Here is a 24,939-nt window from a genome sequence, read left to right as displayed (position 1 = left end):
CCAGGAAACTGAATACTAGAAAATTCTACTTATCCAAACGGAAGAGGTTTTCTGTCTGCAGTCTTACTTATAACCTGGATCCTCTTTCTGTGGAGGTTCATTTCGTTCTCTGTTATCTGTGTGAAATGCTTAATGTTGGGTTGGCTTATTCTTCTGTTAAGGCCCAGTTATCATCTATCTCTGCTTGCCTGCCTTTATCTCCCCCTTTAGCTTCTAGATTTGAGGCTTAACAATTCCTTAAATGCTTCCTTCATATTAGGCCTCCCAGGAAGTCTGTTCCTTCTCCCCGGGATCTTCATTTTATTTTGGAAAAATTGACTCAGGATCCCTTTGAGCCTACAGCTTCAGCTTCCTTGCAACATTGCTCTTGGAAGACTGTACTTTTGTTGGCCCTTACTTCTGCCAGATGGGTGTCTGAGCATCAAGCCCTTGTGGCTTGCCCTCTTTCTTTGGTTTTTCATAAGGACTAGATGTCTTTGCATACTAATCCTTCTTTTATGCCCAAGGTGGTAAATGAGTTGTCACTTAATCAGTCTGTTAATTTGCCCATTTTTTACCATCTCTGCAATCTGCAAGTGAGAAGGTACTGCACACGTTGGAAATCTAATCAGCTCTTTGTTTCTTTTCATCCTAGGTCCTTAGGATTAGCTGTATCCAATCAAACCATTTCTTCTTGGATCTCAAAAGCTATTTATTTTTGTTATTCCTTTCATATTGAGCCTTCAGTATTCTGTTAAGGCTCATTCTACTAGGGTTGTGGCTTCTTCTGGTGGTTTTTCAAGGGTGTGCATACTAACTCTGTTCTTGAGGCAGCTACCTGGACTTCTGTGCATACATCTACTAAGCACTAAAAGTTGGATGGAATCTCCAGAGCTAGAGCTGGTTTTGCTAGGGCCATCCTTCATGGCTTCCTAGAGGGCTCTGCAGGCACTTCCTCCTCCCAGGTTTCTTCCTGCCTTTGGCACTCTCCCTAATGTAATGAATACTGCAACAGTGAAATGGAAGGGCATAGTACAGTTGTGTAAAATATTGCTGTAATGGTAGCTGTCCTCTTCAGTGTTGTAGTATTCACTCCCTTCCACCATCCCCTGGTCCATTTCATTTCTGGACGTACTGATTACCTCTCTTTTCCTTGGACCGGCATCCCTACTGAGGCTCTCAGTTCTGAGGGTGATACATCTGGACTTCACCTTTATGCCCTACGCTATGTGAGGAGCATGCATGTGTGATGTATGGCGTACTTTAAAGCAACCTAAAAGCTTTGGTATACTGGCTGGATGTCAGGCTGCCCTTGGCAGTGGATCCCTAATGTAATGAGTACTGCAACAGTGAAGAGAAGGGTATCTACCATTATGGTAACATTTTACACAACTGTACTTTCTCCACTGAAGCCCAGAGTAAAACTCAATACTGTGACTTGAAGAAGCAAGCTGGAGGGGTGGCACCTGTAAATAGGTGGAAAATCATGTTCAGTGTTGTGGTAGGGACACATGTATCTTTCACAAAACTTCCTTTGACAAAAGCCAAATCTGATTTTAGTGGTGCTTTTCCATTTTTTGCTATGATATGTCAGTAAGATAAACAGGCAAACTTATTTGAAGATGCATGGAAAGGTAAAGAGTTGTAATTTGGTATGTAGATGTTAAAAATTCCATATTACATAGTTAACTTTTGGTTTAAATCAACATGATTGTTGTACTATTAACTGTGTTGTAGATACTGTTTTAAATTATTAGATGCTGTCCAGAGTACGTAACTTAAATTGATCACTAATATTTAGAGTTGTAGTCTTTAAGGGGAAGCTAATAATTTTATGCTTAGCCTCTCATCTGTTGAGCATTACAGGACACAATGTCTCTATTCTTGGATTCTTATTTGTAGAATGGGAGTACATATGGGGCAATTAAACCATCAGTGCTGGATAAGAACTTTGGTCTCATCAGCCTCCGTTCGCAATGCCTTGTCTACTTTTTTCCTCTCCTCGGATCCCCTGTGCCAGTTTTATGATATTCCCATCCTTAGAGGCTCCCAAAATAAAGTTCCTGAGTTTTAAGCCACACTGGGTGGAGATTCCCCTTTTAGAAGAGCCCTTCACATAGGGTGGCCTCTGACTCTTGCATGGAGATTTCTGGGGTTCATTCGGAGATGCACTTCCAGGGAAAAGGGCCCAGTGAGGAGCTGTTATACTGTGCCTCACAATGGGATTTTTCCTTGATCCTACTCCCGGCATTGGAAGACGGTGCTTGTGTGCTATGCATGCTACAAAGGACCTAGGGCAGCCATGCTTCCTCAGCCATCCCACTTGCCATTCAAGCGATTGATCCAAGCCCAAACCTCTACCCAATCTTGATGAATTGCCCTTCCACATCTGCTTAGCCCCTCATGTTCCCTGCCAGCTTTATTCAATACCTGAGCTGTAGTCAGAGCTTCATCCTGCTATGCCTCCAAGCCTTTTAGCTTGCCACGTTACCCATTTTTCATTCCTTAAACAAGGACAACATGGCACATATTTTATCAGTAAATGTGGATCATTGTTGATCTTATGGTATAGGGAAAGATTGGGTACACATTTTTTTGACTTGCCAGCATCTCCACCTTTCTGGTGTTAAGTAGAGAGAATGTGTCAGTCTATGTAGGGTGAAAGGTTAGGTATATATAATACATCTGTGATCACCATACCTCACTGAGGTGGGTACTCAGGTACAGCAATCTGAGATGTAGTACACATATTTCCCTTTTCCCAGTTAGAACTGCTATTCTGAGGATTACATTTATGGTCTCTGGATGCTCCTCAGGAACTCTTCATGGATTCTCAAGGCTGAAAGTTAAACTACTCTCACTAATAGGAAAATAGAGTAGCTTTTTCAAATTTAGTATGAATTGTGATCTTTTTATTGATTTTATATGGAGGTGGCTTAGATGCATATGCATTGCTGCTGCAATTATTTTCTTAGCATGTGGAGATAACATGCATTCCTAGTAGCTCCTCCAGCTCAGTGTACCTCTTTGACATATTTAAGGATCTTTGCCTGGAGAATGCTGTATTAAGGCTTTTTGATACCATAGAGATCAGGAATTGAAGTTTTGTTGGGGGGTGCGGCACTGAATTATGGGTTGATTCATAGGAGCTGATGTTTGAGTTGTTGACTTCACTTTTGTATGTATGTATCATGTATGAGTTATATAACATGCTTATCGCATAAATGTGGTGGAGTATATGTGTGATGCTATTACCATATGTAACCTAAGAATGGCCACCTCCCTGAACAAATGATCTGATCTGGGTGATGGTAGTTCAAATCATTTGTTGAGATCCTGGGATAAACAGGAAAAAATATATATATGTTAATTTTTTTGGAATTATTAAAAAGGAAGATGACTTTTAGGCCAGTAACAGTTTTAAATTCTGGGACTGGTAACTGCCTCTCCTGGAATAATAAGACTGTATGAAAATGTGGATTTGCATATATACTAAATCCAAGATGTCTGTATACATGCCAGAGGGCAGTGTAACATGCACACATTGCTCTTTCCCTCTTGCAGTACTGTAGCTAAGCAACATTATTCAAACTTTAAACAGTTTTGTGATTCCTGTTTAACAGTAATGTGAACATTTTTAATAGTCATACTAAAAATGAAATTCAATTTAGTGAGGATTGCCTATGCCCTGTTGAAAAGAACTTGCAGCCACTAACAGATAGTAGGAGACATAAATATGTACAGGTTAAAACAGACATCTAGGTCCAAAAGGCAATTGGAGGTTATACACAATAAAGAGGAAATGAGAAAGTCGTATTTGCATGCTGTAGCAAATGTGTGTTGGGTTTATAAAATTGTTGATAGGGCTGCACATTCATGGGAGTCGTGCCACTGTCGCATGTTCCAGGGAGAATGAACTGGGTCTGCACTGGGATCATGATACAGTCACATATCCTAGGGTGAAAGGGCAAGCCTCACCCACTTTTTAGGTGAGGGGTGAAAAGCAAGATCATGTTGTGAATTCACTCTATACTAGAAGATGTCACTGTTATAAACATTTTCCATTATTTTGTCATTGAACATATAGTTGCTGCCCTTTCTATGGTAGACGTGCACAGATCTTTGTTTGGATAGCTAGTAAGAACAACCATACAGTCTGTAGCACAGATGAGACGGATCTATGAAATATGTTCAGATCATTGCATTTCCCATCAAAGTTAGCTCCCTACTGGTTGACTTGTACCATTTTATTACGCATACCAGATGTTAGCTTGAGCCAGACCAGATTTATGATGGATTTTTGGAAGTTTACAGACTAGAACAGTATGCTCTGGATAGCCATTTGGATTTCTGGAATTCTATAGCAGTAGCAACCTAGAATGCTGTGCCTCCACTTCCACCCCAAGAGCACCACCATTGCAAGATGTAGACAGAAGTTTCTGATTTGTGTATTAAACTGTTTCTGCCACTGCTAGGTCTCCCCAGCATATCTGTTCCTCAGTGGTATGTTCATATAGCACTGAACTCATTTTTACATCAGCTATCAGATTGGAAACCTTTATCTGGATAACATTTTATATGTTCATAGGTGTTTACTAGGCTAATGACCACAAGGGCCTTTTTAAGCCTAGCCATACATCCCAAATCTCTTACAAGTCCTGTTACCCTTGATAATTGTAAACAGGGGCTTGGAAGATGAACCATTTAGTGAGTTTAGCTATAATTCCAGAATGGGGGATGGTGTCGAAAGCTTGGCGAGGTCAAGATAGGCTGTGTGAACTACCTTACTCTCATCTACGGCTTTGGTGACTGCCTCAAAAAAGTCGATCAGGTTCAGAAGGCATGATCTGTCTTTCACAAACCCGAACTGGGTGGGGTCCAGAGTTTGGAGGTTACCAATGTCTTTGTTTATGAGTTCCATGATTATACGTTCCAGACCCGTCAGGCTAATAGGGCGATAGTTCCCAGGATCAGTGGTGGCTCTCCCCCTTTGTGGAGTGCAATAACTGTTGCTGTGCGCCATTCTGTGGGCACAAAGCCTGATGTGAGACTATGATTGAACATGATGCTTAGGTGGGGAGCCAGTTCGTTCTGAAGTTCATGTAAAATGCTGCCTGGGGTGTTGTCCGGTCCCACGGATGCTGTGTTTTTGGTTTTAAGGAGTGCAGTTTTTACCTGCATAGATGTGATTACAAGGACTCTGCATTCTTCCTGTATAGATATGAGCTCTTTAGGGGGTGAGAGTGGGGTAAAGTTAGCACTGAAATTATCTTCCAGGATGTTGGCAATATCAGTTGGTTCTGTAATTTTTGTGCCGTTGTGCTGTGTAACTCAGAGCAGATCTGGGTTTTGCCATTGAGATTCTTGACATAGCTATAGAATGCTTTGTGGTTGCCCTTGGAATCAATGGTGATTTTTTTTTCATAGCTATGGAGGATCTTATTAAGGGATCTCGGCTGACTAGGGAGCTCCTCCACTCATGGGATTTTACCCTCTTTTGCAACACTTTCTTCCTTCTGTTGTAGAGTTTGTTTATGGCAGGGAACCACCAGATTGGCTTTGTTCGGTTTTTTTTGGAGAATGGCGTCTTGGTTCTGTTTGGGATAGTACGATCCATGCAGTCATGTAAGTGCTTATAGAGTGCATTTGTGTAGGATTCAGCAGTTGTAACTGTATTGTCCATCTGCATGGATGTCATGAAGTTTGCCACTTCTGTCTTAAGAAGCATGAAGTTGGCTTTGGAGACATTTTTTTACCGTGGTTTCCTTAATGGTGGGTGGGGGCAGGATGCGAATATCTAGGGTGATTAGCTTATGGTTGGATCTGACCAACGTGAGTTGATTTCAGGTGTGGAACACCGGTCACTCATGTTGGAAATGACTAGGTCTAGGATATTGTTACCCCTGGTGGGGGTGTGGATAAGTTGATCCAGGGCATTGGAATTTATTAATTCCAGAAAGCATTGTGCACAGGAGTTGGTACATGAGTAGTTTTCCCATTTAATGGTGGGGTAGTTGATATCACCCATTATTAGGGTGTTTGGTTGAACCCTAATATTTTCCAGTATATCAAGAAAAGAGGAGTAGGAATCCTGGGGCATGATGGGGGATCTGTAGCAAGCTACAATTTGGATTGCAGTTTTGCCCAGAGTTAGTTGCACTTGGATAACCTCGAATGCATTATGCTGCGCAACTAGCCTGGAGGTGTGGATATCATTAATGAATACGGACACGCTTCCACCTTTGGTGTTGTGGTCCAGGTTAGATGACCAAAAAGTGCAGTGTGAGTTATAGCCCGGTAATGCAGGGGTGCTCTCTAGAGCCTTGAACCAGGTCTCAGTCACCGCACAGATAACGATGTTCTCCATTTTAAGGAGTGCCTTGAGTGAGTGCATTTTGAGATTTAGACTTCTAGCATTGAGTAGCATTACCCTAAGTTTTTGCTTGCCTGTTCCTGTTACAGTGGTGAATTTTTCATTTGAACCTTGCCTAAAAAAGGCACTATAGGGGCGGCAAGAGTATCCGGAATCCCAGGGGCGACAGGTGCAGGCCATCTCTGGCACAGCATCATGGTCTGTCGACCATGTCGTCCCAGGCAGACAGATACTGGATCCCCTTAGAATGACACCAAAAGCTTAGCCAATTGCTGAAGTCAATAATTTGTCCTTCTACTGCAGTATCATTCTGAGCGATGGCAGGATGCTACTCAAGACTAGGGTCATACCTGCCTGGGCTACAAGATTGGAGAGCTCTTCCATGTCTCTTTTCATGTAGTCCAGGGAGGTACGTCTCAGGTCATTCACACCAACATGGACAATAACAGAGTCATATTTGTACTTGTTGTGGAGTGACCTGAGTGCATGGGTTATTTGACGGATCCTGGCACCCAACAGGCAGCTGACAGTAATCTTCTCCTTGTTTAGCCTGGTGAGTGGGACATCTGTGTGCCTGACTATAGAGTCACCTATGACTAGTGCGTTGGGTACTTTGGTTTGCCTTATAGGCTGTGGTTTATTGGCACACTGAGTCTGTGGGCTATGTGTCATTTGGGTGGTGTTGGGGGGTGGAGGTTGCTTGCATTTTTGCTTTGGAGGTCTCTGTTGCTTGAGCATATTATTATTGATAGCCTCCACAAATGTTTTTGTGTTTCTATATGTGGATTTTGGTGGGGTAGGTTTAGTGGGACTATGTGATGAGTGTGGTGTGGTGGAAGTGTTTACCTTCTCCTCTTGACTGTCAAGTTCAGTCTTGGTTGGAGAGAACTTTACCTCTAGTTTTGCTAGATAAGTGCATCTGTCACAGGTTGGGGTATTGGGTTGTAGGAGGAGAGGGTTGTCTGTGTACATGAGGCAATTGCTACATTGCCTCAATACACCCAGATTCATCAGATAGACAGGAGGGAACACTGGGAGCTGACCCTTGGACATGCCTGAATAAAAAACGACTTTCCTCTAGACAAGTGAGAAAAGTGAGTATAAGAGCTGTTTTTCTCTAAGCAAGTGAGGAAAGTAAGTACAAAAAGTGTTTTCCTCTAGGTAACGAGGAAGGTTGAGTGCTGTAGTAATTTGTAGCTTATTTAATGCTAACAACAAGTTCTGAACAAGTGCTGAGCATGATTAAGCAAATTCAAGTGCTAAAACTAAGAATCTGTACCTGGATCTTGTGGTAGATAGGCTACCTAGTGCTTACCACTTCCACTGATAAGCTAGAAGGCTTCCCTCCAACACAAAAAGGCTTGGGGGACACAGAAGCTTACAAACAGTCCTGGATACAGCAAATCTGTATCTGGACTAGACTAGTTACAGGAAAGGTAGGAAAGGTGGGAAACAAGCGCAAACGCAGGCTTTTAAACCAGAAAGTTGAGAGAGATGGAAAAATGCCCAAACGGCCAATAAACTACAATTTCTGGGCCAGAAACCACTCTTGTGGTAGATAGGCTACCTAGTGCTTATGTATTTTAAAGCTGCCTCCACCAGAAGACTGTAATTGTGTTTCAAATTTGAAAACTAGTGTTAAATATTACTTGACTAACATGCCTGCAATTGGTTTAATTTGAAATTAAATGAGATGTATTTAAAGCAGTAGCTGATGCCAGTGAATTCCATGCACATTTGATTATTGCTGACCAGTGGTTAGCTTGAATGTTTAAGTTAATACATGCAGGTTAGAATGACAGCATTTCTGATAGTAATGTCTTCATGCTAAAGGAATATGTGTTGCCTGAAGAATAGTACATATAAGCTACGAAACTTAATTAAAATTTACTGATATGTGGAATGATAAAGCGGGGAACTGACTTGCTGTTTATTTATAGAAACAGAAGTGAGAAGGTCTTGTCCTTTCAAGATGAAATTGGCCAAAATTCTTTTAGGTTAATTGCATGATTCATTATACTGAAAATTATTTTGGTCATTTATATACCAGTGACTGGCAGCACATCCATAGAGGATTTATAGGTGTCTTAGTAAAACACCTACAGAACTATTCTAATTATGGTATACTCCTTTTAAGTTGGAGGATATTTTGAATACTATTAAAAGTCCAAAAAAAAGTTAATTTGCTGAAGATGTGTGCCCTTCCATCTGAGTTGTACCACACCTTTACAGATTAAGTAACTCTGTAGCTACTGCACTTATTACATTTGTTACAGTTCTGAACTGGTTTATACCTGACTAATCCAAGGTAAAATTACTTTAATGAAGTTTAGGAGATTACCTTTAATTCGGATTTTCAGTTGATTTCAATACTAAACACCAGCTACAGAATTGTAGCAAAAAGCAAAGTTAGGCTAATTGCTGATTTGTATTATGTATTGATTAAAACAGCAACTATAAATTTGGTTGACGATGAAAATGAATGATGATGTGGAATTGTCACATTCACTTTTTTTTTGTCATTGCAGCTATCTGCTGTCATCCATGTCCTGCAGCTCAGCTCAGTCTTCCGGTCGAGCTTTCCCTTCACTTGCCTGACTTACCCCTTCAGATCGACAAAATTATACCACCGATAGTATATATGATCGACACTTCCTAAACTTTACTATTAATTATCTTGAAGAAATTGTGACCCAGAGAGGCCACAGCAGGCAGATGGGGTCAAGCAGATGATGTCTCGACTATCTTGGGGGAAGGGAGGCAACTTGAAAGGTTCATTGCAATCTGCAGCATATGGGCCTCGCCAACTTCATACCGCATGAGTGATGGGCTGCTCAGTCTGGAGGTTGTACATGTGCTGAAGCATGCATGCCTCTCCTGAGGGCATCCATCTTGGGGATGCCAGGGCTGCCTTGAGGGAAAGAGCACATGTGCTGAGGCATGCATGCACCTCCTGAGGGCAGCAATCTCAGGGCTGTCATGAAGGAAAAGGAGTCAGGACACACTGCCAGACAAGCATCATGATGCTGCACCAGCATCCTTAATGTTTACTGATTCAAATAACACTCTGGTTCGAGATGAACCGCCGGCTGTTGAAGAGCTCTGCTTCCTCTAGTAAATAGTGAACAGTATCTACAGTTTTACTTATATGCAGAATGCCTGATTAACTTTAAGTAGTTGAATCCTTTCCTATAAATAAACACAGAATGATGCTGTTATTAAAACTTCAGTTATTGCACTTGACTTTGTACTCTAGTGTGCTGTTGAGAGACATAGCTCTGACTATGACCTGACTGACCTGTATTCAAATTGTTGCTCGTATTCTGGTGGTGTCTGGCAGGGAAGAGAGGGAATAAATGGTTGATATCAGCCTACCCATCCTGGTGGGAAGGAAGTAGCACTTCTGACTCATGGCTTTTACAAGCAAGTAGAGGCTTGCAGTTGCTGAAATTCAGCCATGATCAGGGACATGGGGCTTGAGGCTACTTAGCCAGCAGTTACCTTTGCTGAGCATGTCATTAAACTCATTACAGCCGAGTGACGTCTACAGGCGTTTCTGCAGTTACCTCCTACTGCTCCTCTAGGCATCAAATATTGCCTGTTCATATTTGCATCAATAATTCCAAAACCATGCTACACACAAGGTATCAGAATATTTTATCTTGAAGCATATATGATGGCAAACACAAATGTATTAATATATGACTGCAGTGAATAAGTATTTAATAGAAATATAAGATGATAACGTCATTTTTAAAGCTGAAGCCACACCCACTGGTAGTTAAAGGTACAGACTCAAAAGAGGTCTACTGGAGGGAATGAGTTAAGAATGGCGCATGCAATATAGGCCCTAATAGAAATGCAAGTGCACCATCCCTTATTTTCCCCTCAGGTTCTCTGAACAGCCCTCCATATCATTTTTCTATAATGTTAGTCATTAAAGCATGTCCCCATTGTCTTATTACACTCCCATCTCCTCACACCTTACTACTACTGCCATTCTCATTCCATAACCAAAGCTGTGCTCTATAATAAATGCACATGCAGTTATTTCTCCCTTTACTACCACTTTTTCATTTTTTTTGTAATCCATTTCTTTTCCATTCTCTTTAAACTAGTCAACTCAAAACTCTTTTTTTTCCTATTAAATATTTTTTGTTCTAAGATTAGATAATATAGAATCCAACCCTGTCCCAGACAATTTCACAATGGCAACATCCATTCATTTTCAAAACCATTTTCTATATATGTAATATCAGTGTCAGAAATTAATCCCTAGACACCAAATTAGACTTTTTCACCATTACATTCGCTCAGTGGTTTAAGCTTGGATAAAATAAGATGGCCTGCTTTCCCTATATATAAAAATGAATATCATAACTATTGGCGTTATTAGCTTGGTATTAAAATGAGAGTCTATATTATAAGCTCGAAAGCTTAAAAGAGCGAATGCTCTTTTATCGAGCTGTGGACATCGAAACCACTAAATAGAGAAGACACGGAACAGGGAAAAAAATCGCTGCTCCGCAAAAAAAAAAAAATGCAAACACCAAGTGGGGGGATTCATCCCGCACACAGCCCAATATGGGGGCTGTGCCCCCACACCCCCCTACTTAAATATACCAACTCCGAGATTGCACCACAGTGGAGGAAATGGCAAAGTCCCAAAAATGGCCCAGTGATTTTTTTTTTCCCTGTTAAAAAAAAAATTGCTGTTCCATGTCTTCGCCATTTAGTGGTTTCGATGTTTACAGCTCAATAAAAGCTTTTGAGATTATAATATAGATCCTAAAATGAGTGGGGGGGTGATATGCTCTTAATGACAAGGCACCTACCATAATTTCCCATTAAACCATCACAGCCATCTTTGGACAGTGATCTAAACTAGGTCATTACTGAAATTAAATAAATTATTTAAAACCTCCATTTACTATTCTTCAGCTATCCCTGTGTTTAAAGTCAGCACTTTTCTAGATGGCTTCTATCATTGCATAGCCTAAAATAAAGTCATTCTCTTTCTGACCTTAAATTTGCTTTAAATTCTCAGAATAAACTCATTGCCTCATCCAGTAACCTAATGTAGCTAAGGGTCACACTAACCCAGCCAACTCTTCCATTCTCTAATGACTGCATGATTGTTGTTATCGGTAACAGTTCAATACACAGATTGCCTGTACTGCTGTCCTGATGAATTTTCTAAGTGACTAATGTCCCTTCAGCTTTCTTTGGACTTAAAAGAAACCAAAATACCCCCCCCCCCCAATATTTACATGTACAGCTGTTCCTATCAAGAACAAGTCCTGATACTGGATGCCCTCAAACAGCAAGACTGATAGATATCCGTTTATTTGCCAGATAGTCTCAGTGTTGCCATTCTCCTTTTCTGTGATACTCTTCTCCCAGTCATAGGTTCATAGGTAGGTACTAGGCTGTCAGCCCTAGGGCCTATACAAGCCTAGCCATAATGACTCCCTGGCTATTGCTTCCCACAAATATGTACTTTCCTAGCCAAGCCACCTACTATTTACCTACTGCTTCCTTGATAGCTTAGAGATGATTACTGTACTGATCTAAAGACATTGATTAAAACTGATTGTTTCTGCAGCACATCAAACTAAAACTGGAACAATGCAGAAATGAATAGCATGCCCCCTGCACAAGGATGACACGCAAATATGTGAAGCATTCCATATTTGGTCTGGCACCTGGCATAGAGAGTTAAGGTTGTGAGCTGTAATTCTTGAGGTACATGTTTTGACTTCCTCATATTTTGTTTGACTGCTGCATGACCTTGGGCATGTCACATAACCAGACATTGCTTGGAGGCAACTGGGAAATTGGGTTCCTCACTAGTCCCTTGAAAGCCTAGTAAGAACCTTGGTACCTACAGGGAATTAATTAAAAGACTCCCTTTGGTGTAGGTAGAAGGTTTGTAATAATCTCACCTTAGTTCAATGAGTATTAAAAAAAAACACCAACAAGATTGCATAGCTATCAGAATAGCTCCATGTAATTACTGTAAGTCATACCAACAGATGTTTCTTGAAAATACAGCAACATATTGACTGAAGTTAAATTTTAGGGAATGTGTATAGTCAAAAGCATTATTAATCCAGAAACAGTGATACAGCATCACCTTCTGTATCCAGCAGACTCAAGAAAAATGCTTACTTCTTCTCCACATTCTGCTTATATTCCTGTCATTTTCCCAGACTTCCTTCCGTTGCACCAGTCATGTGACCACTATTCCACCTTAAAAATCTGCCTCCCACTACTCTACAGAAGCTGATTACAAACACGCAAGCTGATAGAAGCAATTTTCTAGCCATTTATACCCTTCTTCCTTAAAACATCCTCATCATACTATGCCCACCCGCTAACATCCCTTTTTCTTTTCCCTTCAAACTGGTATCTATCCTTTCAAAAAGGACGTCAGTAGTAATAGTTCCTTTTGTCAAAACTTCAAATCCTATTAACAGAGGCATTTCTATCCAGTTGGCAACCTCTTCTGTCATTATTTTTTTTTCCTTTTCTTATATCTGTTGATCATTTAGCTACAGCCACACTTGTGTCCATTTGCTCCCTATCACCAAGCTGTGAACTGAAATTAGTGCTATAACCCCTTCCCCAGTTTCTACTTTGCATGGGCATGCTCTGTTTTCAAATGTGAGCAGATAAATTTCCACACACAAAAACGCGCACACTACAATGACTGCCAAACAGCTGTAGCCTGACAGAGCCAAACATATGTCCCCCAGCTTAGACTGCTTGCCAGGACCTTTGTTTGTAGTAGGTACTGGCACTGCAGCAGGGTAGACTACATTTTCCCATCTGGATGGGTGACCTGGCATTAGCAACTCAGTTCTGTTTTCCATCATTGGTTCTTCCAGCTCCTAGGTCTCTGTTTATCCAAGGTGATCTAAGTCTGTCAGGGCTTCATTTCTCTGCACCATGGAGTCAATCCATTCACTAACATTTTAAGAAACTAACATTTATGAATTCATTTTTCAGTTTGTCTTCAGGTCATTTTTAATGCAGCTATTAAAGTGCTTAAAGACATACTTTCTACTTATATTTATAAACACTGGCTTCTGACTACAGTATTTATTAAAATAAAAAGACCACTTGATCTGTTTGATCTTTCCTTACTCCTCAGTCAGTTACATTAGACTGTTTTTCCACCAAGAAGGCCTTTGATGATTTTTTTGAATTATCTGCAGTTTAGGTTATCCAACCTTGAAGCATCTAGAACTGTATCTGCTGCTGCTGTCCCTTCAACAGTCTTCAAATACAGCTAATAGATATCATCACATAGCACCAGGTACTTTCATAGGACAGTCTTCCAAAGCTGACCAGTTACATATTACTTTTGTTTTTGTGTTTAATATTTTTAATTAGTGTCCCAGTTTTTGTACATGGTTTTAATAACAAACTTATTAATATTCTTTGACTGGGTAAACTCATTCTTGTCAGATGCAAACAGTGCCACTTGTTACACTCCCCACTTTCCTGTGTAGCTGCCTGCTCTCACACACACACACACACACACACACACACACACACACACACACACACACACACACACACACACACACACGTGCCACCTCCTCAGTTATAACCACTTGACAGTGTCTGATGGTGATCAAGTGAATGAATGAATAAATGCATAAATAATAGCCACTGTAATATAATTCAGTACATTGCTGTCAGATAGGCCTAGTGCTATATCACAACCCCACCCCACCCACCCATTACAGTCCAGTATTGGAAAAAAAGTTAAGAATTAAATATTGTTAGAAGCTTATCAACATAAGACGGCCACTGCCCCAACTTCCCAAAAGAATACGAGGAAGAAGACATAGACTTCCAAGATGGCTGCACATTGAGTAACAGCTTATTTCCAGCTCTCCCACTGTGAAAATAGAAACCTAGCAGAGAAGGCCAGTAGACTTGTGTTTATGGATAACTTTCAGTAACTGGCTAGTAAGTGCACTGCCTGGATGCCATGAATAAAGAACTACAGAAGACCTGTAAAAAATCAGCTACAAAAAGTGAGGAAGAAACACTGACTGGGGAAAGTTCTGCAGCTGTTCAGCAAAAAGCAATGCAACCATAAACATGATGTCCAATAACCTGCAGGAAGATGTAAGATAACTGCATACAGACCTTGTTAAAATAAAACACTGGTGGAGTATATCAACACAAACAACAAAAGGCTGGAAAAATGGAAGAAGCTTTAAACAGATAGTTGAGATGATAAAGCTACAAAAATCAGAGGTCTAAATGAAGAAGAGTCTGGATGAATATGAGATTGCTCAGGAAGAGATGTTTCAAAAAATAACAGAAGTAGAGGACAGAGCAGGTAGGAAAAACCTGAGATTTTCAGCTATACCAGAGAAGTTAGAAGGAACAGACTGCATTAATTTTATGAACGTGCAAATAAGCAACTGGACTGGAGTTTCACAGCAGGAGTTGTTAGTGAAAAGGGCACATTGTGTGTATGCTCCAAAGTTGGCTATAAGAAAGCAACATAGACCTTCAATAGTAAAGGTGCAATCCTACCAGCAGAAGGAGTTGATTCTGACAAAACTGTGGCAGTAGGGCAAAGTACTCAAAGTGGGAGACAGCAGAGTATTAGTGGAGTATGATTACTCATTGTGCACCAGACATATGAGGAGCAAATCTGTTCCACTATTCATGGAATGTTGAAATGCAGGCATGAGATTTAAACTGCTATATCCAGCTGTCTTCAAGGTATTCTTTCCTAGAGGGACAAAATATTTTTTTTATTAAGTGCATGCTAATGAGTAAATACAAAAGTCTGTCCAACAAAAAGTAAGCTGTGAAACAGAAGAAGATTTTGTTTCTTCTTACTCTGGTTATACAGACTACAGAGGGACTGTACCTGTGAAACCTTTTCAAATGTTTCAACGGAAAATGTTTTGAGAGAAGGAAGGGAGCATGAGAGTTGACTAGAAGAATTGATAGTACATTGGAAATGAAGCAGAGACAGGATTTTGGAGATGAACAGTAATAAAAACAGTAACTTAATATGGAATTACAATGCAATAATTATATCTGTGAAATATGACAGAACAAGAAAGTCTGGAAATAGTGACTTATTCAGAGTTTGTTGTGGGGGACTCTAAAGCATAGGCCGTATTTCATGTCATTAATGTTCAGAAAAGTGCTTTGGGGAGGGGAAAAGGAGGGAGAAAGTTAACTGTAAGTAAATATTTTTTTTTTAAATACTACCAATTTTGTGGCATGTGGTTTTCTTTACATGCTATAAAGTAACGTTTTTTTCAGTTATTTGTAAGTGTAATGGGGATTGTAAACAGGTGCTGCTGTTTTTTTTTATTTTCCATTCTCTCTTCTTGTTCAGTTTTAAGAAATGTAGCCATGACAATGTAAAAAAAAAGCCTGGTTAAAAATAATGATAAAAGAAAAATGAGTGCGCTTTTTCTCATTCTTGCATGGGGGGATGGCTGGATTAAAGACCTTAGATTTATTTAGTAACAAGTGTTAAGAGAGAGCAAGTAAATAAATAAGACCATTGAATATCATGAGTCTATTTTCTAGCAAATACATCTATGCTCAGTAACAATTCTGCAGATGGTCTTCATGTTTCTGTGGAAGCAATCTGAAAAAGAGAAACCAGCTGCCTGATTCTCATGTGTCCATGGAGACAATCTGATAAAGAGAAACTGACTACAGTCTGTGGAGAGTGATTGGCTGGGTTAAAAAAGTAAAGAGAAACTGGTTAGAAGATAATGTTCCCTGAAAGCATTCAGGGGTTTTCCCAAGGTAGATAAAAACCTCTGTGTTTTAGCTACTAGCATATACTTGTTTAATAATTTAGCAGATGTGAATGGGACTCTTGAGTTAAGGCAGCCGACAGAAAGTGTTCTCTTCTGTCATCCACCCCCCCCCTCACTCAATGCAACCTTCCATCTCCTTAAAATGATATCTTGCATGCTCTTATTACTCTAGTAATATGCCCTAGACTTACTGGTCTTGTATAGAGGGTGTGTTACTCCATATTATATAACGTGCGGTAACAGCTGAACCCTGCAAGCACTTGCATATCTACTAAAGTTGTTGCTATATTATAAGAAAGTAGTTTAAAAGCCAGTATGTTTTTTCTTGAATGAAGGAAACTTAGTTTTCATTTCTTGAAAGGCTCTCCACTGTGTACAAGTTATTAATGCTGTTATTGTTATCTGTCAACCATACAGAAAAGCTAACTGGATTCCAAACATTGTACATATGGTAAATGTCTGAAACTCAGCATAGTAGCTACACTGTATTAGGCATTGTGTAACTAATTCCTGATATTCTAACTCCAGTACACTACTTTCAGCCACCTAATATTTCTTATATTGTCTCTTCCCTTACAGAACAGTTTTCACAGTTAGTTTCACCCACCGGAAGTCCCCTCAATTGCAGCCTGAAGCTGTTTTAGGCAAGCATCAACCTAAACATTTGAGAATAAATGTTTCCAAAGTAAATGTATGTACCATCAGAAAGAATCAATTATTGTTACTAATATAAGCAACAAACACTCCACATAGCTAATGTGGATATATCCTTAAGCTTTTAATCTGTTGTAAAGGTAGTGCACACTTTCAGGGACAACTGGTTTGACCCCCCCCCCACAATGTAAACTTTGTTCCAAACTATACCACTAGGTGGCAGCATTACGTCTAAATCAATCACCAGCTGCTTTTAGGTCTCATTGAACATTTTTTAAATAAATCAAACACACATGTTGTGACTGTTACTCCTTATTGGAAGCAACCTAAAAAGTTTATTTGAATGGGGAAACCAATTGGAGCAAAGCCTACTCATTTGCTAATAACAACCAAACCCAGGGGCACAGAAGTTATTTGCAAACATTAAAAGTGCTGCAAACTACCATACCTGAAGTAAACTGGCTGATTGATTTTCCTGGGATAGTTGCATGTGGTGTTGTGTGGCCCACTCCATTCACCCTCGCTATTGCTCAGGCTCACTTCACTCCCCTACCCTGCCCCCATTCCCACCCACCAATGACTCAATTTCCTTTATAGTTAGCTCCACCTCCTCTACCCACTTCACTAGCCAGTCATACAACACAACACACTCACACCTCTTTAAATCCCCACCCCCTTAGAACTCACAGTCTTACACCATTCCTATAGTCTTTTGTCACCCTCTAAACTAACAATCTCATCTATCTCACAGTATTCTAATTACTAATATGCCTACTGTTCTTAATATATTATTTCTCCTTCTCCTTTTAATTACATGTCTCTTTCTCTCAGTTCTCACATACTATCAAAGCACTACTATTATACACATCAAATCACCCACATTCAGTTTATCTCCAAACCACAACACATCTACCTTTACTCATATTTCCCCCTCCCTATCTAACTTCACCATTATTGCCACACATAGATTCAGTTACTTCCTTAACCCTAAACAGCATGTCAGCCACAAAAACAAATATCCACACATGCACTCAATCTCTCCAATAATCAATTTCATATTATCCAACCTGTTATTATCAGGAGACGTCCACCCCCAACAATTCTCCTCAAAATACTTTCAGTACCACTACCACCTCTGTGCTCTCTTCCACCTCTCCATCATCCATTACTAATACTATTCCCCAAAAAAGACTCACCCTCTCATCTATAAATATTCAAAGTATAGTTAAAAAAATCAACACACTTCATGCTTGGATCACTCAACATAACCCAAACATATTTGCCCTGTGTGAAACCTGGTTAAAACCAAATATTTCTTATTATGAAATTCTTCCTCCTAGCTACAATATTCTCAGGCATGACAGACTTTCAAAAAGAGGAGGGGGAGTCACAATCATGTATTCTAATTGCCTGTCTGCCTCCCCTATCTCTTTTCCCATATCTGACTTTCTCCCAGCTGAGATAATTTTAGCTGACTTTAAACTTAGCCACCATAAAAAATTGCCATTGCATCAATTTATATCCCTCCTGGAAATAATGTCCCCATTTTAGAACACTTTCTATCCTGGATATCTAAAACTATCCCTTATGAAATCATCATGTCAATATTGATTGGCTGCAGATCAATAAAGAATCACCTTCTACCTCTCTCAACCTGCATGGATTCACACAGCTCATCTCTTCCCCTACCCACCTTCATAAATTGTCCTCTACTGGTTCACTTATTGACAGGATACTAGTATCTCACCCCCAACATTTCCATAATCCGACCACTCTACCAGACACATTAGGTGACCACCTACCTTTGCTAGTTCACAGACACTCTGAACACCTGCATAAAGCACAACAATATAAGGTGACCTGTGCTCTATCTAGCTATTCTCCTGAGTCACTAAATCACCTCTTCTGTACTATAAACTGGTCCTTTCTCTCTAATCTCACTCTTGATGAAGCGGTCCTTCACTTCAACAACACCTTTTTATCCATTCTCAACTCCCTTGCCCCCACTAGGAAAACTCGCATCAAATTCAGATATTACCCATGACTAACTAAAACTATCCTTACACTCATGAAGACCAGAGATAAAGCTTTGAAAACTTGGAAAGGTAATAATACCTTTTCCAACCTTATCTCTTACAGGGAACTTAGAAACAAAGCTAAGAAACAAATCGAGCTTGATAAAAAGACCTATTACCAATCCTCACTTAATCCCAACTGTAATCCTAAAAAATTCTGAAACTCTATCAATAAACTTCTCTCACCTGGTAATCCTACACCACCCACACCTTATTCTGACAAGACTCATCTGGAAATAGCAACCCTCCTTAATAAGTTCTTTATTGAAACCATTGAAAACTTAACTGTAACTAACTTCTCCACCCGCACCTCTTTCAATCCATCTACATGTTCATCCACCTCTGATTCACCTCTCTCACCATCACTCTCATTCTCACTATCACCTGTCCCCATCTGTTATATCAAGTTGCTCTTAACTAAACTAAAACCCGGTTCACCCTCAGCTGATATCCTTTCCTCTATTATTCCTTAAACATGCAGCTACATCTCTAGCTTACCCCATATCTATCCTGATTAATAGATCCAGAAAAGAAGGCAAAATCCCTGAAATTTGGAAGAATTTTTTTGATGTACCTCTTCATAAAGGAGGAAACTCCACTGAGCCGACCAATTTCAGACCAATTGCCATACTGTCTCCTCTCTCCAAAATACTGGAAAAGTGTATCCATAAGCAAGTACTTAATCATCTGCTACAAGAAAACCTACTCACACCAACTCAACATGGCTTCCGCCCCACACATAGCACAGCTACCGCTCTTGTATCCTTTAATAATAACATTGCTCAAGTCAGGGATAATAGCAAAATAGCATCAGCCCTCTTTCTGGACCTGTGGAAAGCATTCAACACCATATCTTATACCATACTTCACCATAAACTCTCCAACCTAGGCTTCTCAAACTCCACCATCTCCTGGTTCCATGATCACCTCACTAATAGACACCAGGCTGTTAGATGGAACTCTTCCTACTCCCCCTTTCTAGCAGTTAGGACAGGAGTCCCACAAGGATTGGTATTGGGCCCTCTCTTCTTTACTGTATTTACCAATGACCTTTTCTCATCCTGCCCCCAATCCAATCTTATTCAGTATGCTGATGACTCGACCATCATCAACTCTGCTGACAACGTAATAAACGTTCAATCCATTTTGGAAAACTCACTCCACTCAGTTGAAAACTGGCTACAATCCAACCAATTCCTGCTAAATGCGAGCAAAACTAAGCTACTACTTTTCCTACCTAAAAATCTGGAACATGCAAAACAGAACTTTTCCATAACATCCATTAATGGAACAAACATTTCTGTTGACACCTAAACAAAGCTCATTGGAGCAATAATTGATGATGAATTTAAATTCAACCATCACATTAATAGCTTAATTAAAAAAAACACCAAAAACTAGGTCTGCTTTACCATCACAAAAACTTTCTTCCCTGTGCATCCAGGCCATCCTTTGCCCAATCCCTGCTTCTACCATCCCTACTCTATGTTTCGCCTATTCTTACCCATCTACAGAGTAATCCAATATCCAAACTAGAAACCACATATAACAAAGTAGCCAGATTTGCTGCAAATCAACCTTACAAATCCCATCACTGCCTCTCATTAAAGGGTTTACACTGGCCTGAATTTTTGAACTTTCTGCCTCAATCCCAACTCCTTATAGCCCACAATATACTAAACAATCCTAAATCCTGCCCATCTCTTGCAAATTTTCTGACACGTTATACTCCTCAATGCCCACTGAGAAGAACTACTCAATACTTTCATGAAGTTCATAAGCCAAACAAAACATTTGGGAAAATACTCTGTCACCCAGTTGCAAAAAATTGGAACACACTCCCTTTAGCCCTTAGACTACTTAAAGACAAAAATGCCTTCAAAAAACAGCTTAATTCTTTTTTCCTATCAAATTGGATATGTTCATGCTCTAAAATAATACCCAAGAAACATTCAGAGATAACCTAACTTAACTGTATCACTTCTAGCTCTCTCTCTTACTACTACCTACACATTTTTTTCTTTTGTGATATTCCATACTAGTTAGCTCATGTTACACTCAATTCCCATACTCCCTTATTACTGTTCTTTAATTTATTTACTAACTTCTAAAGTTTTCACAACTTTATCTGTATATTTACTCACTTCATGCCTATTACCTTGGTTCAGCAATGTATTGACCTTAGTCTTACCATATTTCTGCTTAGTTTTTTGCTATACTACGTGAAAATTTCCATATATGTATTGTATTGTATTTCTATCCATTCTATATATTCCTTTATTGCATGTTATATAATTACTTCAGAAGTATGTATACTTAAAATTTTATCTGTGTTTATCGTTGTTCTTACTATTTGTTTACTTAAATTTTTTTGGGAGCTTTTCTCCTCGGGTCTCTGCTGAAAATGGGCTTCTAAGAACCCAGACAGACTAACCCGGTTATCAAATGTAAAAATAAATAAATAAAATAATCTCTGAAAGTGTACAGGGACTTTCACAAGGTAGTTAATGTTCTCTGAAAACATTCAAGGGTTTTTCCCTGCTGGGAGAGCTATAAAGATAAGAAAAAAAAAATCAGCATTTAGTAGAAGCACAGGCTGTACCATGTGTCTTAGCATGGATAACCTTTCTTTTAGGTTAACTCAGGACTATGAATGTGGCTGTCAGCTTGGGACTTTTGTTCCTATTAGGAGGGGAAACTTCAATATTTGAAGGTGTACATGCTTTTGTGTGTTGATACAGTATTACATTAATAGGTTTTAGGGGGTATTGGGGGTGTTTTTTTGAGGGCTTTCAATAAAACAAAACATTTTATAAGATGTGACATAGGCACAAATGGATATGACAAGAAGCAACTGTATAAAAGTTCAACCTGCCAAACAGTGTATGTATGTAACACAAAAGCTGGAACTAGACATTTAACAAAAAGGTCTTATACTTAAAAGTAGGCATAATAACTTTTTAAAACAATGATGCTGTCTTTAATGTCTTTAGATGTAAATTCCCTCACAGATAAATGCAAACAAGAAAGAGTAGTGAACAATATTAAAAATGTAGAGTGCAAATACCTATGTTACGGGATACACACTTGGAAAGAACTGAACATGTGAATTTGATGATAAAAGGTTTTCAGGATGGTTATCCAGTGGAATACCTGGGCCAAAGGAAAAGAGGAGTACTTCTATTAATTGCAAGAGGAGCTCCAATAGTGATGAAATATAAAAAAATATGATAATGTCAGATTTGCAGTGCTAAGGAGCCACTGGCAAGGGAGGAGGATTACACTGGTATGGGTTTACTTTCCACCTAAAACTGCTATAGTAGAGCTTAGGAAAACTTTGGGAGGAATAATCAGTTTTCAGCAAGGAATATTACTTATAGGTGGTGACTGGAATTTGATTTTCAGCCGTGAAGATGTGTCTGGGGGGCCCAGAAGGGAAAATATAACAAAAAAGGCTAGATTTTTGAAGAAATTTATGAAAATATTTGGCATGGAAGTTGTGAATTCAGTAGTAGGAGTTTGGCGTGAATATACATATTATTCCCCAAGATATAAAAACTGGCCTAGGCTAGACAGAATTTACATTTCACAGGAACATGTGCATTTAATTGAAGGTCTTGATACTCACCCGATAACTATTTCAGATCATGCACCAATAATATTTAAAATAAAAGCATAGGGTAATAAAATAAAAATGAGACATTGGCATTTTCCCACCTATCTGTTGAAAAGAGAGGAATTTAAGGAATAGGTAGCAGAGATTATTCAGGAGCTGTTAGAGAGGATAGAAAGTTCTTCAGAAAATATAGCCAGGGAGTGGGATAAAATTAAGGTGGTGTTTAAAAATAGGGTAGAAATAAAGGAAAGTGAGCTATGGTTAAGAAAACAAGAATTATTCAGAGGGACTAACACATTTTAAAATATCGTGGAATAGGGGGGACCTCACAGATCAGGAAGAGGATCAACCACAGAATTCTAGGCAGAAAACAAGGGATTACCTCAATAATTTGCATGAGCTTGAAAAGATTGCTTTTAAGCAACTGTTTTTTGATAATAACACTAGAGCACAAAAGCCTTTTAGCACATTGACTGAGGCAACAAAGTAGAAAGGCCTGTCACCAAACTTAGTAAACCTATAACAAGGAAGGTAATAGGAGATCCTGTAGAGGTATTAGAAATATTTTTGGAAATTCTATGAGAGTCTCTATAAAGCAGAGAAATTTAAAAATCAAGGAAAGATACAAATGGAAATGTTTATGGAAGAATGAAATATGCCAACGTTTGAGGTAGATGAGGCTTGGTTACTGATGGTTAGGACAGTAGGAGATGAGATAAAAATTGTGATGTGTAACCAATTTACAGAAAAAAGTCCCCAGGAATAGATGGTATTCCTGTGGAAGTTTGGAAGCTAGGAGGAAAAAAATGATAAAGATCTAGAAGATTTTTTAACAGCATCTTTAGAGGAGGAGAAGTATCACAATCCTGGAATAAAGCAATGGTAGCTGTAATACCTAAAGAGGGTAAAGATCCATCAGATCCAGCATCACACAGGCCCATTATAATACCAAATGATGATTATAAAGTGCGTATGTCTATAATGGCTAAAAGAATGGCAAAAGTAATGCCAAAACTGATAGATATGGATCAATGTGGTTTTATTTTCAGATGATATTATTTTATACCTGACAAAACCAGAAAAAGACATTACAGTGTTATGAAACATTTTGAGACTGTTTCAGATCATTCCAAGATACAAAATGAATGAACCTTAAACAAAGGCAACAACGGTAAGTTATGTACCCACACACATGAACTGGTTCAGGAATACCCATCTTTATGGGGCATGGTAAAATGAGGTATTTAGGAGTATGGATTAAAAATTATTTTAGTGTGGCAGCTAAGGATATGTGAGAAGAGACTAAACAAAAGATAATACAAAACTGACCAAATGGAAGCTTTGTTATATGGATATGGATAGTAATATGCAAACATTTACAATGTTTTTAGTCTCTTTAGTCGTATACACAAGTCAAGCATATTTTTATTAACCACAGGAGAAGTTGTAGGTAGCAATTAATAAAGAGCTGAAAGACTTTATTTGGGAGGAGAAGTCTGCAAGAGTCAAGTAGGATAGTCTGATTCTTCCAGTAGAACAGGGAGGATTGGGATTACTCAATCTGAAAGGGTATTTCAGAGCTACATAGTTAAGACTTCTATACATAGCACAAGCAGAAAACTATAATTCAAAGTGGAGAGAGATGATCATGAAACATGGGGGAACTCAGAAACAAGGAGATACTGGGATTTTAGATGCAGGCCTTTAAGGGGAATAACAATAATCATGCAAAATACTATATTCCTAAAGTCGCAAAAAGTATTCTAAGAACTAAACCAACACTGGAATGTAGAAAGGAGATTCTGCCAATAGGGATGACTGCAATTAGGGATACAGAGAATAGGCAAAGAGTGGGCTGGAATTTATTGGAGAAAACTGGCAAAGGAACCAAGGTATTGGGAACAAATAACTAGAGAGGGAAAGATGATAGAATGAGAATACGCCAAGAATTTATTTGCAATGCAGGTAAGAGATTGCCTTCCCTATCAGAGATTGATATCAGAGTATAGGCAAAGAGAAAGAAATGGGGGGAGAGGGTTCTAAACAAAAGATCACAACTGGTAAAGGTTTAACAGAATCTAGAACAGTAGCTGCCATTAAAAAAGGAATAATTAGTAGAGCATGTAAAATATTGCATGATAACCGTAAGAATCAATCAGAGGAGGTTAGAAAGGATTGGGAAGAGAGATTGGATAAGCAATTCACAAAGAAACAATGGGAGGATATACGTATGTCTCCCAAATATGCAACAAAGGTCAGGAAGATTTAGGATTTTTGCCTGGAAATGTTTACCTATATATTTTTGTACCCTGAGTAGACTTCAGAGAATTTTTTGTCAGGCACACAGCAAATGTTGGAGGTGTGAAGGGAAAGAAAGAGGTAATTGGGAACATATTTTCTGGGAGTGCGGTGAGTTGGCGG

At 39.2% G+C, this 24,939-nt stretch overlaps 1 protein-coding gene and 1 non-coding gene across 2 annotated transcripts in view; both read left to right on the top strand.

Annotated features, from left to right (window-relative positions):
• Nucleotides 1-24,939, top strand: part of EDIL3 (EGF like repeats and discoidin domains 3) — a 3,472,995-nt gene that overhangs the window by 2,217,103 nt on the left and 1,230,953 nt on the right. The gene's annotated exons all lie outside the window — the stretch shown is intronic.
• On the top strand, nt 11,947-12,049 carry LOC122796086. Its single transcript, XR_006363920.1, has one exon. It is a non-coding gene; the product is annotated as a U6 spliceosomal RNA (small nuclear RNA).

Source organism: Protopterus annectens, chromosome 2.part2 (genome assembly GCF_019279795.1).
Source record: "Protopterus annectens isolate FY-2018-M chromosome 2.part2, PAN1.0, whole genome shotgun sequence".
Taxonomy (NCBI): domain Eukaryota; kingdom Metazoa; phylum Chordata; order Ceratodontiformes; family Protopteridae; genus Protopterus; species Protopterus annectens.
This window is presented reverse-complemented; position numbering and strand designations above follow the sequence as displayed.